Source organism: Dermacentor albipictus, chromosome 7 (genome assembly GCF_038994185.2).
Source record: "Dermacentor albipictus isolate Rhodes 1998 colony chromosome 7, USDA_Dalb.pri_finalv2, whole genome shotgun sequence".
NCBI lineage: Eukaryota > Metazoa > Arthropoda > Arachnida > Ixodida > Ixodidae > Dermacentor > Dermacentor albipictus.
Window position 1 is genome coordinate 2,190,401 of NC_091827.1, and position 14,567 is coordinate 2,204,967.

A 14,567-nucleotide genomic window follows, 5' to 3' on the forward strand; every position below is an offset into this window, starting at 1 on the left:
TTCTGTTTTGTTCCGGAGGCTTCAGACGACGATTTCTCGTCGAATGACTCGCGCAACCTTCCAGCCACGGATTCGTCGCTTCACGCTTAACGTACGCCTCAGTCTGGTGTTCCTTCGCATATTCAAGAAGCATTTTTCTTTTGTAGCGGTTCAGAAAAATCTTCAGAAATTGAAATTCTTGTACCTTTCAATTTCTTCGCCGCCAACAAAACTTTCTGTTTGTCCTTATATGTACGAAATTTGACAATTATTGGGCTTGCCAGTGTTAATTACCAGGTCGGCGTGCCGTCTCTATTTCCACCTGGCATCGAGCACATACTTCCCAGAGGACCCACTTGATGGTCAAGTTGGCGCTCCGGGTTATCATTCATGCTGAAGTACACGTAAACATAAATAAATAAATGGACACCTGCGTGAATCAAAGCGACTACTGCAACTTGCGACGCTGTGCTGAGCTCGTTAACGACGCCCTTCTGACGAGAAATCCAACCAACGCCACCCATAATCCACCGCCTTTTAGCGCAGAGGTGTCCCTATCCAAGAAATAAAGCGAGCCGATTGGGCAAAGCTGATTGCGCTGTTTCCAGCGGCCCAGCAAAGTAGCGAACACAGTGATTGAATGGCACGCTCTGGTCAAACTGAGGCTCGCAACATGCTCGCGTCTTTCGCCGCTCTAGCGAAGCTTGCCTGCGAAGGCGTGCGCCTTAAGTAGCGGCAGCATTGCAAGGCACGCCGCCGGCTAAGTTCAAAAGTCACCCGCCCGATTCTCGCGCACTTAGCCAAACGACACCGCGCACGGACTATCACTGTGCAGCACAAGCCTTGTAAAACGAAACAACAACACAGAGGGCAAGCCAGCTATACCAGCAACAATGGATCACGATTATTCACGGCAAGAAAACCGAAAGATTGAAGTTTCATGCAGTTCAAGGTTACGGACATCTGTTCGGGTACGGATAGGCAGTTGAACAACAGCTAACGAACTACTGGTACATTATTCCAGAGAAAACCTAGCCCAACTTGATGCCTCTGAATGACACGGGAAACAAGGGCTATAACGAAGAAAAAGAAAAAAAAAGAGACATGGTTACTCACCCTCTAATCTTTGCTATATGCATCAAGTACTGTCTGTTTTCACGGTTATTCGAGCCGCATTCTCATTAGCTAACCACTGGATTGTTATTGCTACGGAGAATAAAGATGGCGGCGAGGAGTTACGGAGTCGCCATCTATCGGAAGCGCCTCGCTGGCGTAGTATGAGGGATCACGTGGCACGCTCCTCATAGGTTTTGCTGTCAGCGGTCACTGAAAACACCACGCGCGAGCTCTCCCGGACATTTTTGTAAGTACTTTCGAAACGAGAGAAGTTTCTTCGTGTCTAAATAATAATCTTGGGCAAACTGAAAGCACACAATCGTTTACAGACGCTATCTCTTTACCGAATACGTACAGTGAACGCCACTGCGCGCGGTTGCCGCGATATGGAGTCTCCCGAACCGGCTTCTTGCGTGAAAGGTAGCCAAACGCTGAGAGTAAACTATGTGAAATATGTTCTTACAGTGGGCTGTCTGTATAACCAAATGGGCCATAACAGAATGAAGCCTCAATCTAGCGATCGCACGGGTTCGCAGTGACCAACTGCGCGTCTGCATGCTTGTCCACGCACTGTTTCGATTTCTCCGCACGCGCGTTTTCTCACCGTGTCATGAGCTTTAGGCCGCAGAATATGAGCATTTGACAGTATACAAGCAACCATTGTTGCGTGGGCGCTATCAGAGCTGTTCAAAAATAATTTCATTGTAGAGACTTCGACGCCTACGGGGACTGTAATGTGCCGTCGCGACGATTAAATCTTTCTTTCTTCTAAATTCTTTGACCTTTCAACATTATTCCTTGAGTTGCGTCGCACTGTATGTTTATCGGTGTTCTCAGCGTGCAATTTCCCGCTGCTCTTTTTTTGTAATCCAGTGCATTAATTCATAACACAAACATGACCATATGCCATGCTTTTTTTAAATGTGCTTCTAACCGCTTCCTTTCCACTCCACTGAACTCGCCAGTATCTATAGCATCGACAAGTTCATAGACCAAACCGTCATGACATTAGTCGGGCAGCGGACTCGGGCGAGCATCTCGGTGCGCGTTTTTTAGAACATCGCAGACCGGGCGCCGTAGCAGAAATCTTCCTCGCGTCTGTGCTTGCTGCATACCCGAGTTGTAGCCGATGACTGTTTGCCGGTTTTATGTTTCGCGAGCCAAGCTTCACGCAGCGTCTTGTCCTGCGGCTACATGTGAATAAGGCTGACATCGGCCTCCGTTACGTGCGTCCGGCCCTGCGGCACCGAGCAGTAGCCGACCATGTTGCGCGCCTTCAAAGGCAGCCACTACATATTGTAGTGCTTTGAAGCGTTGTGAAGGAGACACTCGAAGCGGGAAAATTTCGCCACTAAATGAGGTGCGCAGCGTACGAGGGAATTTAAACTCGTTTTCAGCTCGCTTCGGCGCGCCCGAAGCAGCCGACGCGGCCACTATGTCCACGTGATCCCTCCTAGCATGTCACGCCGACGGTGGCGCCAGCTTTTCCAGTGGTGGAGCTCGAGGCCAATACTGAATGGCGGCCAATAAAATGTCGCCGTCGAAACTACTGCACTTTTGACAAAGCCACCATTGGAATCTGGTAGCGGCCGACCCGTTCCCAGGCCCACGTATCTCGGACCGCTTCGCCGCACTCGGCCAGCAGTGCAGAGCTGGCAAGAATTTCTTTATTTCAGTGTATCTCTGATTTTGGGAAGTTCCCCCCGCAATCGGACAAAACAGACGCCGATCAAGCAAATGGAGAGCGATCGCAGCGCCACAACGTGGAGGTCGCTTGGAAAGGTACCGCTCTCCCCCATACACATAGAGTTAGTAGAACAACTCTAGAGGAAAAGCTGGGCCGGAAAAGTGGGAACCTCTAGGGCGCCGCCCTGTTGCTACTGGTCAATGTGGCCAGCGCAATTACTATTGAAAGAGCTGAGAACAAGTACAGGCCACCTTATGCTTTGTCACCTAAAAACGCATACCTGATGGCTTTATGAAGGTGGTACGTTAATATTAAGTTTACAGAGTGATCGCTAAGTCCGTGACTTATGTAAATCACGATGTACGCATTCATACAATTAAGGATGACGCGAATTTCGGTTTCGAATCTGTTTTTTGGATGCGTAGTAGTTTCGTTTGACATGCGATCGCGCGTCGACATCGGACGCTATGACACACTCGTGCCTTATGTGCCACCGAAGCCCCGAAGTGGTCTGGCATATACCTTCACATGTAAGTACACGAATGTATCTCCTTGTTGAGAATATCACGCGAGTAGGCAGCTCTTGTGGTACATCACAATCGTTCGAGAAGCGTCACAGTAGAGCATTTTTCTGCATGCGGAGCGTTGTTTTTATTTGCAGGTTTCCCTTCAGTAGGAAATTGCTGGACAGGCGGACCAGCGCACCGGAATTGTATTGGCGAAGCCACAAGCAACTCAAAGAATCTGTTTAATTGTTGCACTTTGAACAATCATGCTTCTACAAAGGCCACAGCAGAAAAACAGCCTGATGACCGAGTATTTCTGTGCCACGAAGTAATCAAGAGGCGAGTGCCTAATGCGGACGAAATAGAGTGCATGGAGACTTAGAACGACAGAAAGCTGAGCTAGTTCGTAAGGATTCATTATGCAAACCAGAGGTGAGGCGTGCAGTCAGGACACAAGAGTAGAGAAGTGGGCGGCGCGCGTGTTGTTTGCTTGTAAATACTCTACTCTTGTTTCCTGTCTGCACGCCTCACCTCCGTTTTGCATAACGAGTGCATCAACCCACATATTAATAGCTTAGGCGTTTTATTAACTATGGAATATTTTCAACACTTCCTTGCATGCCATTTCATGTCACAAATTTGTGCAGCGAATCTATTTGCATGATCGACTCCGGGCCTGTGGGACCGTTCACTTGCACTTGATGCTGAGTCTTTTACATGTATCCATAAACTGCAGATATGCACATCAGATCCCTGCGAGCACTTTCAAAATTCAATTATTTTCGACAACAGGCACATATGCAATACTGACATAATCTGGAATACCACTAAGCAGCTGGGACACATTTTTGTTGACCATACTTGCAGGCAAAATAAGTACATCATGTGGACAGCTCCAGCTCATTTTCCTTAAGTCAGTGTGTACAAGGGTTATGCAAAAATAATTTTTTTTCTCGCGCACCGATTATTTTGCTGTATAAGCAAGAGAACCCACCACGTTAGTGTAACGTATCTTGTGCATCACACTAATATGTGCTTTCATTTACCAAGTGAGATGAGTTACTTTTATGGCTCATTCAGTCATATCACACTGCAAGCTGCATTCATCAATCTTCAATGGGATTTTGCAAATGTTTAATGAAACATGTTTCCCTTTTATGCAGATATGCAATGGCAAGCCCTTCCGTGTGTTCCAAAGGTAAAATTTAAGCTCTAAATTAAAGAAGACATTTCTAGTCAGAAACAAGCAAAAATAGTGAATGCAGAGTATCAGAAGCCCAAGGTACAGAAATTATGAGAAGTGTCGAATGATTTTAAGGAAAGAGTCGTAATTAAAAATGCAAGACCCTTTAGTGGAGGTCAAGCAAGTCAATATAGGTAGAATACTCTGCAAAATTATGCTAGTGAGGGGATGTCAAACAATGGGTCAGGAAATGCATTGTTTTTCTGCAAAACAAAAGCTGATTGCCATTACATAAGTCACTTTAGCATCATGATAAATTCAGAAATAAACCAAAAAACAAGACACGCAAAAATAAACAAAACATTTAATGATATTTCAGCAGAACTTTTTGTTGGGCTAGTTGGTGCATATTACTGAAGTACTATAGCGCCAAACAGACGACACAAGAAGAGACACGGACATAAGCGCTCGTCCGTGTCTCTTCTTCTTGTGTCGTCTGTTTGGCGCTATAGTACTTCAGCCATTTAATGATGCTCTCTCCACACTGGGATAAATAAAAACAAACACATCACATCTAATGTGGACATATCAGATGCCTTGTGAAACACTAAAGGAACAATTCAGTTTCGAGCTATGGCACTTGCCGCATAGATGTGGGGGGGCCTTGCACCAATAGGGATAGTTACCACTGCATTTAGAAATTGAAAGCATTCGTGCAGACAAGGATGATTCTTTATATTTTTGGCTACCACTTCAAATGCCTCCACCAAGTGTTACAATGCTGCATGCAGCCATATTAAGGATCTCGCAACAACACCTGCAGGTAAAAAGCAGAAGCAGTCAAAGTGCTGGTGTGTTCTGGACACTATGTTTGAAAATTTTTAGGCAAGAAGAGTGCAAGAAGCAGACATGACTGCATTTATTTCCATAATTCCCCATTTAAATGGCCTTTTCTTTTTGCTTAGACAATGCCTACGTCTAGCCACAGCAGCTCCCTCATACAGACTCCACAAACCAAGAGGCCGTGGAGGCAAATGCAGGTAAGAGACAATAAGCAATAGCACTGGTATCGACATTCATCTAATTTCTTTTTATTTCATTTAGGCAGCCAGCACACCTCGAACAGCCACCTTGACTGCGGGTGTGTCACCCTAGTCGCCAAGGAAACATTTGAGGGAAAGTGACAGGCAATGTGAACAGCCACTTCTCCATGTAAACAATACTCTTTCTCTCGGATGACTCCTACGCCTCACCACGCCAGCACACTTCTGCACAAAGATGCCGCAGAGGCACGTGCAGGTCAGAGGCAAGAAGCAGTGGCACTAGTGTCGACATTTACCCAATTTCTTTTTCTTACACTGAGGCAGCCAGCACACCTCGAACAGCCACCTTGACTGCGGGTGTGTTAGTTGATTCCTGTTGTACATATGCTCATAATAAACTTCAGTAAACTTGAACTTCATAATAAACTTGAAGGCAAATGGGACATTGATGCATTGTATTTTTGAACATTTATTGAAGACATACAATATATGTTATACTTTGCAGTGCTACAGCGCGTATTTTGAAGCTTCCCCCTATATTTTGCACCTTTAATTACGTATGTGTTGTGTGGCCCTCAATGCAGTTCATGTTGTAGCAGCTGCTTTGTCTGTGTATCGCACATTGGCTTAAGCTCGTGATATCCACATACTTCTCTCACATATACAAAATAAAGTTCTATGTAGTCCTCAGTGTTACAACAAAAAATGAAAGTAAACAATCCGATCGTGGAATTGTGTTTATTACAGTGATTCCTACGACAGTTACTGACAAGTTGACAACTTGAACTGGTCAATCGGTCCATAGCCGCCTCTATTTTTCAAAAATAAAGGAGGCTATGATCCGTCATGGCAAGGAATTGTATGTATACATAAAAAAAGGGGGTATGTGTGTGTTTATAGTGGGGGCATAGGATTAGGGCGGTACGAAAAAATGTACCAACACCGTCCTCTAGACCCATTCCGTTGAGGTACCGTAACAAAACGTATTATGCATAAAGTTCATACAACCAACTCTGATATTACTACAGACGCCAGGCGACGCGAGCTACATTTGTCATGATGCATTCGCGACTGCACCGGATGCCCTCCACATTATTCTCGTTAATCGTGCTCACTGCGCCGAGGCAAAAGAAAGACAATGGGCGCAGGTGCCTTTAAAGTATCTCGACCTTGCGAGGCACGGCTGCGCGTGCCTGGGGAGCTGTCCGTGCGAACACTCCCTGGCACACACCTGCCTCGGCGGCCCCAACCTACGTACCGTTCTGCTTCGAGCTTTGATCCCCCCACTGTCCCTCGGGTGCCCTGGAGTTCCTGCGCCGCCTGCTCTACTATCATCTCAGGTGCTCTCCTGAGACTTCCGTTTGTCGGTTACATGTGCCCTACAGCTGGATCATTACTTATAATAATAAAAAACCCGATCTATCGTCACGACGATAGATCGCGAAAGCGGCTTTTGCAACATACCGCGCCCGTGCGAAGATAATTACGGAACAGCAACGAGGAATCTGACCACAGCTTCGAGCTCGTAACGTCGTCGAGTGACACTCCTGCAACAGGCGTGACCGCTGAAAACCGCATAACTGCCAGGTGTACGGCCAACATGGACCACACCCACACCATCCCGCAACATAGAATAAAGAACCGACTTATAAAGCCCAAACACACGGCTGCACGCACACATCACAACATCACAAGCGAGACGCCATGCTGCTACGCTGCTACTGTTGCCGGATTAAAACTGACTACTGTCACCAAGTCTAGCAAGCGTCTCAGGAGCTGGCAACCTCGGCGCGTAGCAACATGGCGGCGCTCTTGAGGTTCCACGAGACGGTCATTTGCGGAATCGCCAGCTGCGAGAGAGAAAATCTGGGGGCGTTTGCGCCCTAAGTTTCTCCCTTTGCCTAGGTACCACGGAGGAGAAGTTTCTTTGCTCGTTTTGTATGCGTTTGTCCCTAGGCGAGCCGGCATTCTGCCGTGTGTCGGCTGGCGATTCCTTCACGTCAATGTCTGTGTTCTTGACGAAGCCGTGCGTGCCGTGCGTCGTCCACAAGTTCTCCTCCTGCGTCTCCGTGGATGTTGCTGGTAGGTTTGTTGCATTTTTTGTCGCAACGGTAACATGCGGAACGTGCGACGGGATCAGCGAATCATTGATCAGTGAACCTGTGATATCGAGGATCAATCGGACAACTTTAATGCCATAGCATTTCGCCGTGTCCATCATGCGTTGGTTGTCAGTGCATACTGTACCCTTCAAGAGATTCGCGTGAACATGCATGTCTGCATGTTGAAACATATTTAGCACCCTGTAGCTAGGAAAAGCGAAAGTCGTTATGCAATTTATGGTCGTAGACCACTCTAAAAGGTGATGGCGGCCGCAGTGTTCCGACTGGTGTTATAGAAGTGGCGGGGTGCTTTTTTCGTCCCGACGATATAATGGATTTTCACCAGTACTGCGATAGGACGGTATACGTCACCGGCAACGGAGCCCTCACGAGAGCACCTGAGCTTACAATGACGATCTGTCTAAATGTACGTCCGATCCTGGCCACGGCGGCCGCATTTCGATGGGGGCGAAATGCGAAAACACCCGTGTGCTTAGATTTAGGTGCACGTTAAAGAACCCCAGGTGGTTGAAATTTACGGAGTCCTCCACTACGGCGTGCCTCATAATCAGAAAGTGGTTTTGGCGCGTAAAACCCCATAATTTAATTTAATTGTACGTCCGACTTGCCTGAGCACGAGGTCGCGGGATCGAATCCCGGCCACAACGGCCGCATTTCGATGGGGGCGAAATGCGAAAACACCTGTGTGCTTAGATTTAGGTGCACGTTAAAGAACCCCAGGTGGTCAAAATTTCCGGAGTCCTCCACTACGGCGTGCCTCATAATCAGAAAGTGGTTTTGGCACGTAAAACCCCGATTATTATTATCCGACTTGCCTGCTTTGCTTCCGTTTCGCTAGCTCTGCGGCTCCCGCTTACCGATTTATTGCACATGGTTTTGCTGAAGAACCTTTATTTATATCGAAGGGGACCATTCAAATATTCCATTTAAAAGTCAGAGAGCAGCGTACAAAAACCGTTGCACGAGCGAAGGTACTGCTCCAGGAGAGCATGCCTGGTCTACAGTATGGCCCCTACTCCTCGCCCGGGAAGAGACACAAGACATCTTTAATGAGACGAAAGATGGCTCATTAAATCAATAATCCGCCATCACCAACTCGGCACGAGCGCCGCACGGGCGAGAAAGTCTTTCCGACGTACACCCACTTTAGCAGTACATTTCAACTCGACATAGGTCACAGATTTCCAGAAGCACAGGCTGGTACACTTGGCTCACTGTAGCCCAGTACTGCCCGGTACTGCCATTTTTATGAGACACCTGCTGCTGCTATCCCTTGCCACAACTGCGCGTTCACTTCCTTAACAGTGCCAGGACTGATGCTTGGCATCAGTAGTATTCGTGACAGAAAATGCTTGCTCTTTGGCAACTGATGACCCAATTAATTTGCTACTTTCTTCTGAAATTTGTGCTCATAAGTGCTGCTCTTGTTGTCACTGTCAAACTGATCTCCTTTGTGTGATCCCTTGTACTTTTTCTGTACCCTTCTCCCTGCACATGCTTGATCACTTTTTGTTGCTCTTCCCTGTTGCCATTCCTCTACAGTGGCACTGTCTTTTGCTATATGTGCCTGGCTGTCTATTGCTTATGCCGCATGTTCACTGTAATGATTTCCTTTGCCAGATACGTGAATTATTAATTGCTAAAAAAACTTTTATCTGCAGGGTCTCCTGGAAATTCATCCACAGCTGGAAACCAATATTGTGCTTCATCCCAGACCACAGCTTATCTCCACATCAAAGCCTTTACATCTCCAGTCTCACTCACGTTCGCTCTGAACAGAAAAAAAAAAGAACAGTTGCTGCACTTCACAAGGCAAGAATCCATCTCATCATTTTCTCCTGCTGGGGGGGGGGGGTGGGGGGGTATTCTGTAAGAGTACACCTAGTGGGCTGTCCATTTCGGCCACTGCTGATTGGATTCAGCTGTGAGAGGAGGAGACCAGCAGCCCTAGCCAATCAGTAGCGGCCAAAATGGACAGTCCACTAGGTCGGCTCTTACGGAATACTCCTCCCCACCCCCCTGCTCACCACATTTTGCCTGCTGGGTTTCTCTTGTCATGTATGACTTTGCACATACTTTTCGTTCATGTTCTCCTTTCTGCTTTGTCACTACACCTAAGCTTTTTTTGTCGTTGTTCAAGCAATAGCTCTTCATTGCCATTGCTATTTTCTCGGCCTTCACGTATTCTATTGCAGTCACTAGCGTCATACTTACTAATCAGTGTGGAAATAACGGAAGACACACAGAAGGGCACAGGACGAGGGCTTTCTAATAACTGAAATTTATTGAACACTAGCATCAAATGTCTCTTACCTTTGGTTGCTCCATATAACTTGCTAAAAATGCAATAGAAATTTTTATCATAGGGCATTCAATCTTGGAGCATATTTAAATTATAGCTATTTGCTTTGTGATGAAATATTGCTTTGGTAAAAAACAACTAATTAACTTGGCAAGTTGTTTCCAAAGACTGCATCCTTTGCATGTCCAAATGTCCACACCTTCCAAGTTCCTAAAGAACTTCACAGCTTCAAAGGCTTTTGCTTCATAATTTTGCAGCTTAATTTGGCATTTTATCCCCTTTGTTCATCTCGTTAATGTGGCTGTTGTGTGACAGTACCGAGCTTATGACTTAGACCTTAGCATGAAGCAATGCTTAAAAACTGTTGTGCTCTTACACGCTTTATCAAATCACTGCTTTCTTTTAATGTTACTGGTGCTGTGGCTTTGGTGTTGGCTGCGAAACCCAAGGCCGTGGGATCAAATCCAAGCCCCTGCGGGCCACATTTCGATCAGGGCAAAATGCAAAAAATGCTGTGCGCCATGTATTGGGTGCACGTTAAACCTAGGTGCTCAGAATTAATCCAGAGTTTCTCACTATTGCATCCCTCATCATCATTTAGTGATTTTGGCATGTAAAACCACTGAGCTTAATTTTTAAGTATTGTCTTTGCCCAGTACAAATCTAGATTTTGGACGTCACTGCAAATGTAACCAATACACAAATTTAAATACTTTGTCATCTAAAGAAGAATGGGACACTATAAAATGCAATAATCACCATTATGTGCCTTGAAGCCAGAACAATATTGGCACGCTAGGAAGCACCATCGCTATTGCCTGTTGCTTGACGACTCCAATACACCTCCTCACGGTCAAACAGAACAGCTTTCACCTCCAACTTTTGTCCACTCTCCTTTGCCTGTTGTCTAATAATCTCGCCAAATTCTATGGTTGCTATCCTGCTCTCCAGCTGTGAATTGTGGTTGAACCACTTCAGACGTCTGTTGACTTGTTTATTTGACACAGTGAAGTAAAAGTGTAGTGCAGTGATGTTGCAGTGATACTCTTGCCAGAATAACCTACTTTTCATGAAACCAGTGTAGTAGTCAGAAGACTGGCATTTATGCCAGCTGCATTGCCAAGCTCCTGCACAAGAGCAGCACTTAGCATCTGAGCATTCGCATCATTCTGAGTATTCTTGCATATCATTTGTGCTCGTTAAACCTTGCTACAAGACATTAATTTTCAGCAGCCAAGCCTGACAGTTCTGGTAAATTTTTTGTGCTCTGAGCTGGTTTGATGCAATACTTTTAATGGAATTTCTTTATTGCTGTTTATTATGTCGTCAGTGACAGGATTTTTTTTTATGCAAGAGTTAAATGGTTCCTTCAGTGAAAAAGCCGGCAGCATCTGTAGCAGCAAAACGGTGCCTAATTTCCCGTTGACTGTGACACCATGTGAGCACACGAGGCGCGCTCATGACACTAGCTTGCACTTGCTGGCTCGTGTCTCAGCAGAGGAACGCGAGCAAAGGGGAACATCTGCTGCTGCGCTATTTCGTGAGGGGAGAGTGCATTGCTATGACAACACATCACCTTCCCTCTCGCAAGCCTGTGTTACCACCTGTTCCTTGTCTACTCAAGCTCTTGTGTGTGTTCTAACTGCGCCTCGGTAAGGCTAAATCAATATATGCCAAGCGTCTTAACGTGCCCGCTGGCCTGCGAGGAGTTCATATCTCGGCCTGCTCAGTGGCGTTCAGTTGGACATTAAAGTATTCACAACTCATAAGAAGTGCTTAGGTGTCCTCGGATTTTCTTCGTACTTAATGCACAAACTTTGAAGTCATTTTCCATGGCGAAATTAGTTAAATATCATCGTCCCTTGTCTGCTGTCCGTCCTTTGTGTGAGTCTTATACATCTTCGCAGCCACTCCTGTCATGCACAGTAATTTGTGTACTTGTGCTTGATTCTTCCATGGCATATGATTAATTAATGCATTTTATTTGCATGATCCAACTAAACATGATCTCAAAAAGCTTCACTTGACTGCTCACTTGTCCCTGTGGCTACATTGTGTGGATGTACTATCACCATCAAATGAAATGCAAACAGCACAGTGCGTGCCTGTAGCATCACTGAATGTATAGTGCACACACTTCAATCATCACCCTCACAGGCATGCACATCTGGTTTCACAACACTGTACAATGATGTTCGCCCTATACTGAGATATTTTTCTTTCTGTTTTGCTTCTTGTTTTCTTAGATTTTTGGGGGTTTTTTTGCTTTGAAATAAAAGGAAAGCATAACAGAAAGAAAATTTGACTGCATTCAATGTGTTAGAAAATGTTCACTTCAATTTTTTTTTTCTCACACTTGAATCAAAAGCAGTGTGGCAACACTGAGTCTTGATGAAATGAATTGGCAGCCTCGGAAACTGTTCCCACTGGTAATCGAAGCTGATCTTGAAGGCCATGCTTCGGTCTACTGCAAAAACTGGAACTGATTTCAGGAGCTGGGAAATACGTTATGGCCCTCATTCATTGTTTTGCTTTTGCATCTTGGCAGTTTGCTGCTGCTATTTATAGCACAAGTGAAGGAATTGTAGCACAAGTAACACTGACACCTGTGCTGCCCTTTTTCGTGCCAGAGTGTGTGAAGGAAGGCTGCTATCTGGTCTTGAAATCCATCGAAGCAGCCTTATTCCCAGACATCACACAGCCTTGCCAAAATGGCGGTTGGCATGAAGGGTCTAGAGGCAGCGACTTCAAATAGAATTTTCGACTTGTCGTACCAGAAATGGTTTTATTTCCAACAAACTTTGTTGGCTGTCCTCCAGGCGAAAAGCTGCAACATACAGCTTTAATGTGCCTGAAGGCCCTCGCATGGCAGCAGTAAGTCTCCTATCGGCAAACATATAACATACGAAACATTAATCTATTAGGATATACATTTACAATGTAGCAAAAGAAATGTGTGAAATCTAAAGAAACATTCATCTTTTCAGATAATTATATAGTATTTATAAAATAAATTCTTAATGTGCAACAAAGCCAAGATGCATATTATATGTATTATATGTCCCAAAATATCACATTCCAAAAATAAGCACTACAGACAATATGTCTAGTATGTACACTTGCGCACAAAATATTACAGGGTGTGCGAGCGTGTGGCAAAACGACCCTTCTCCCCTTCTAGCTGTGCACCCATGGTATCGAGTTTGCACGCATGCGCATCCCTCCGAGATTGCAAGCGTGCATGTTTCTGCACTTCCTCCTTGTGCGCTGGCAATATCCGAATGTAGCCGTGAGGTGCCTCTCTTGCGATGGGCGCGAAACTATGTGAAGCCTGAGCTTGCGTGTGCCGCTGTGGCTGCTTTTTGTCGAGTCACGAGCGCCGACGCATATGGCCCGGTGGCGAACCCAACAAGTAATTTTTTTTTTTGAGCTGCACCATTTCGTGTCCAATCTTTGTTGTTTCTTTTTATGAATGGGGCATTCTCCCACAGAAGAGCGTGTCAGAAAATGCCCCTATAGAAGGAGACAATGTCAACTCCCATTGAAGACCAGCAGTTAGGACACAGAGACAGAGAAGCTGCCGGATGGATCTGGGACAGTGACGCTGGCCTGTACTTTCCTATCGTCTCCATTATCCATGGCAACCTGGTATGAAGAGCATGTGTTAGCCATTTATGCTTGAAATACTTTTCCCTGGAAACAGTTAACAAAATGTTTTGCATGGAGCAAAGAAGGTATGTTCACCTGCACAAGTATTGGCTCATAGGGAAGGCTGGCACATAGGCTGGAGGGATCAAGGTCGGGCATGTTGATCTGGACTGCACTTTTAACTCGAAGTCTATGGCAGCCTGAAAGCAAGAGTGCTTATGCTAATTTTCTGCTTGCCCTACGACATAGAATACACTGCCTACTTAAAGTACTCGGTAAAGCTGTTGAACAAGTCCATCTCAGGAGGAATTGTAGAAGCCCGGTAACCAGGGAAAGTTGGTATTATTTCACTGACTGACTGACTGAATAAACTTTATTGAAACCAGCAAGAGATGGTGACTGGGCCTAGGCCTCCCACGTGGGGACGTCGAGGTGTTGCCTCTTCGCCGCCTCGCAGGCCTGCTGGGTCGCCCAGAGTTGGTTGTCAAGGTTGGGGCTACGCAGGGCAGCGTGCCATCTCGACGAGAGGGTCGTGGTGTTAGTGTCGGGGTATTGGTGCCTACAGTCCCAAAGCATGTGTGGAAGTGTGGCTGGCTGTGTCTTGCAGATATGGCACGTGGGATTGGAGTAAATGTCTGGGTAAATCTTGTTATAAAGTTGTAATGAGGGGTAAGTATTGGTTTGTAGCAGGCGGAAAGTTGTAGCCTGCGCTCGGGATAGTTTGTTGTGTGGGCCCGGGAAGGTTCTACGCTCTAAGTAGAAGGACTTCACAAGATCATTGTAGCGTGTCAGGCGATCCCTACCGGTGGGGGCAGCCTCCCCTTCTCCCGCGCGGTCAACTAGGCCTCGCGCTAGGGAGTGGGTAACCTCGTTGAGGTTGGGGAGGTGCGGGTGGACGGTGCCTGCATGAGCCGGGAACCAGACGAGTGTAACCTGATGGTCGGTTGAGCGGGGCTCTTGTTGCAAGATGCGCAAGGCTT

The 14,567-nt window shown here is 46.2% G+C and overlaps 2 long non-coding RNA genes across 2 annotated transcripts in view; both read left to right on the plus strand.

The window, feature by feature from the left end:
• Positions 1-3,223: 3,223 nt before the first annotated feature.
• Positions 3,224-5,957, plus strand: LOC139047317 (uncharacterized). Its single transcript, XR_011507090.1, has 4 exons — positions 3,224-3,312; positions 4,452-4,486; positions 5,437-5,511; positions 5,576-5,957. It is a non-coding gene; the product is annotated as an uncharacterized lncRNA (long non-coding RNA).
• Positions 5,958-7,348: 1,391 nt separating this feature from the next.
• The window catches only part of LOC139047650 (uncharacterized), a 34,792-nt gene continuing 27,573 nt past the window's right edge, over positions 7,349-14,567 (plus strand). Inside the window, exons 1-2 of the long non-coding RNA XR_011507301.1 lie at positions 7,349-7,596; positions 9,299-9,449. This is a non-coding gene — a long non-coding RNA (uncharacterized lncRNA). The remainder of the gene's footprint in view (positions 7,597-9,298; positions 9,450-14,567) is intronic.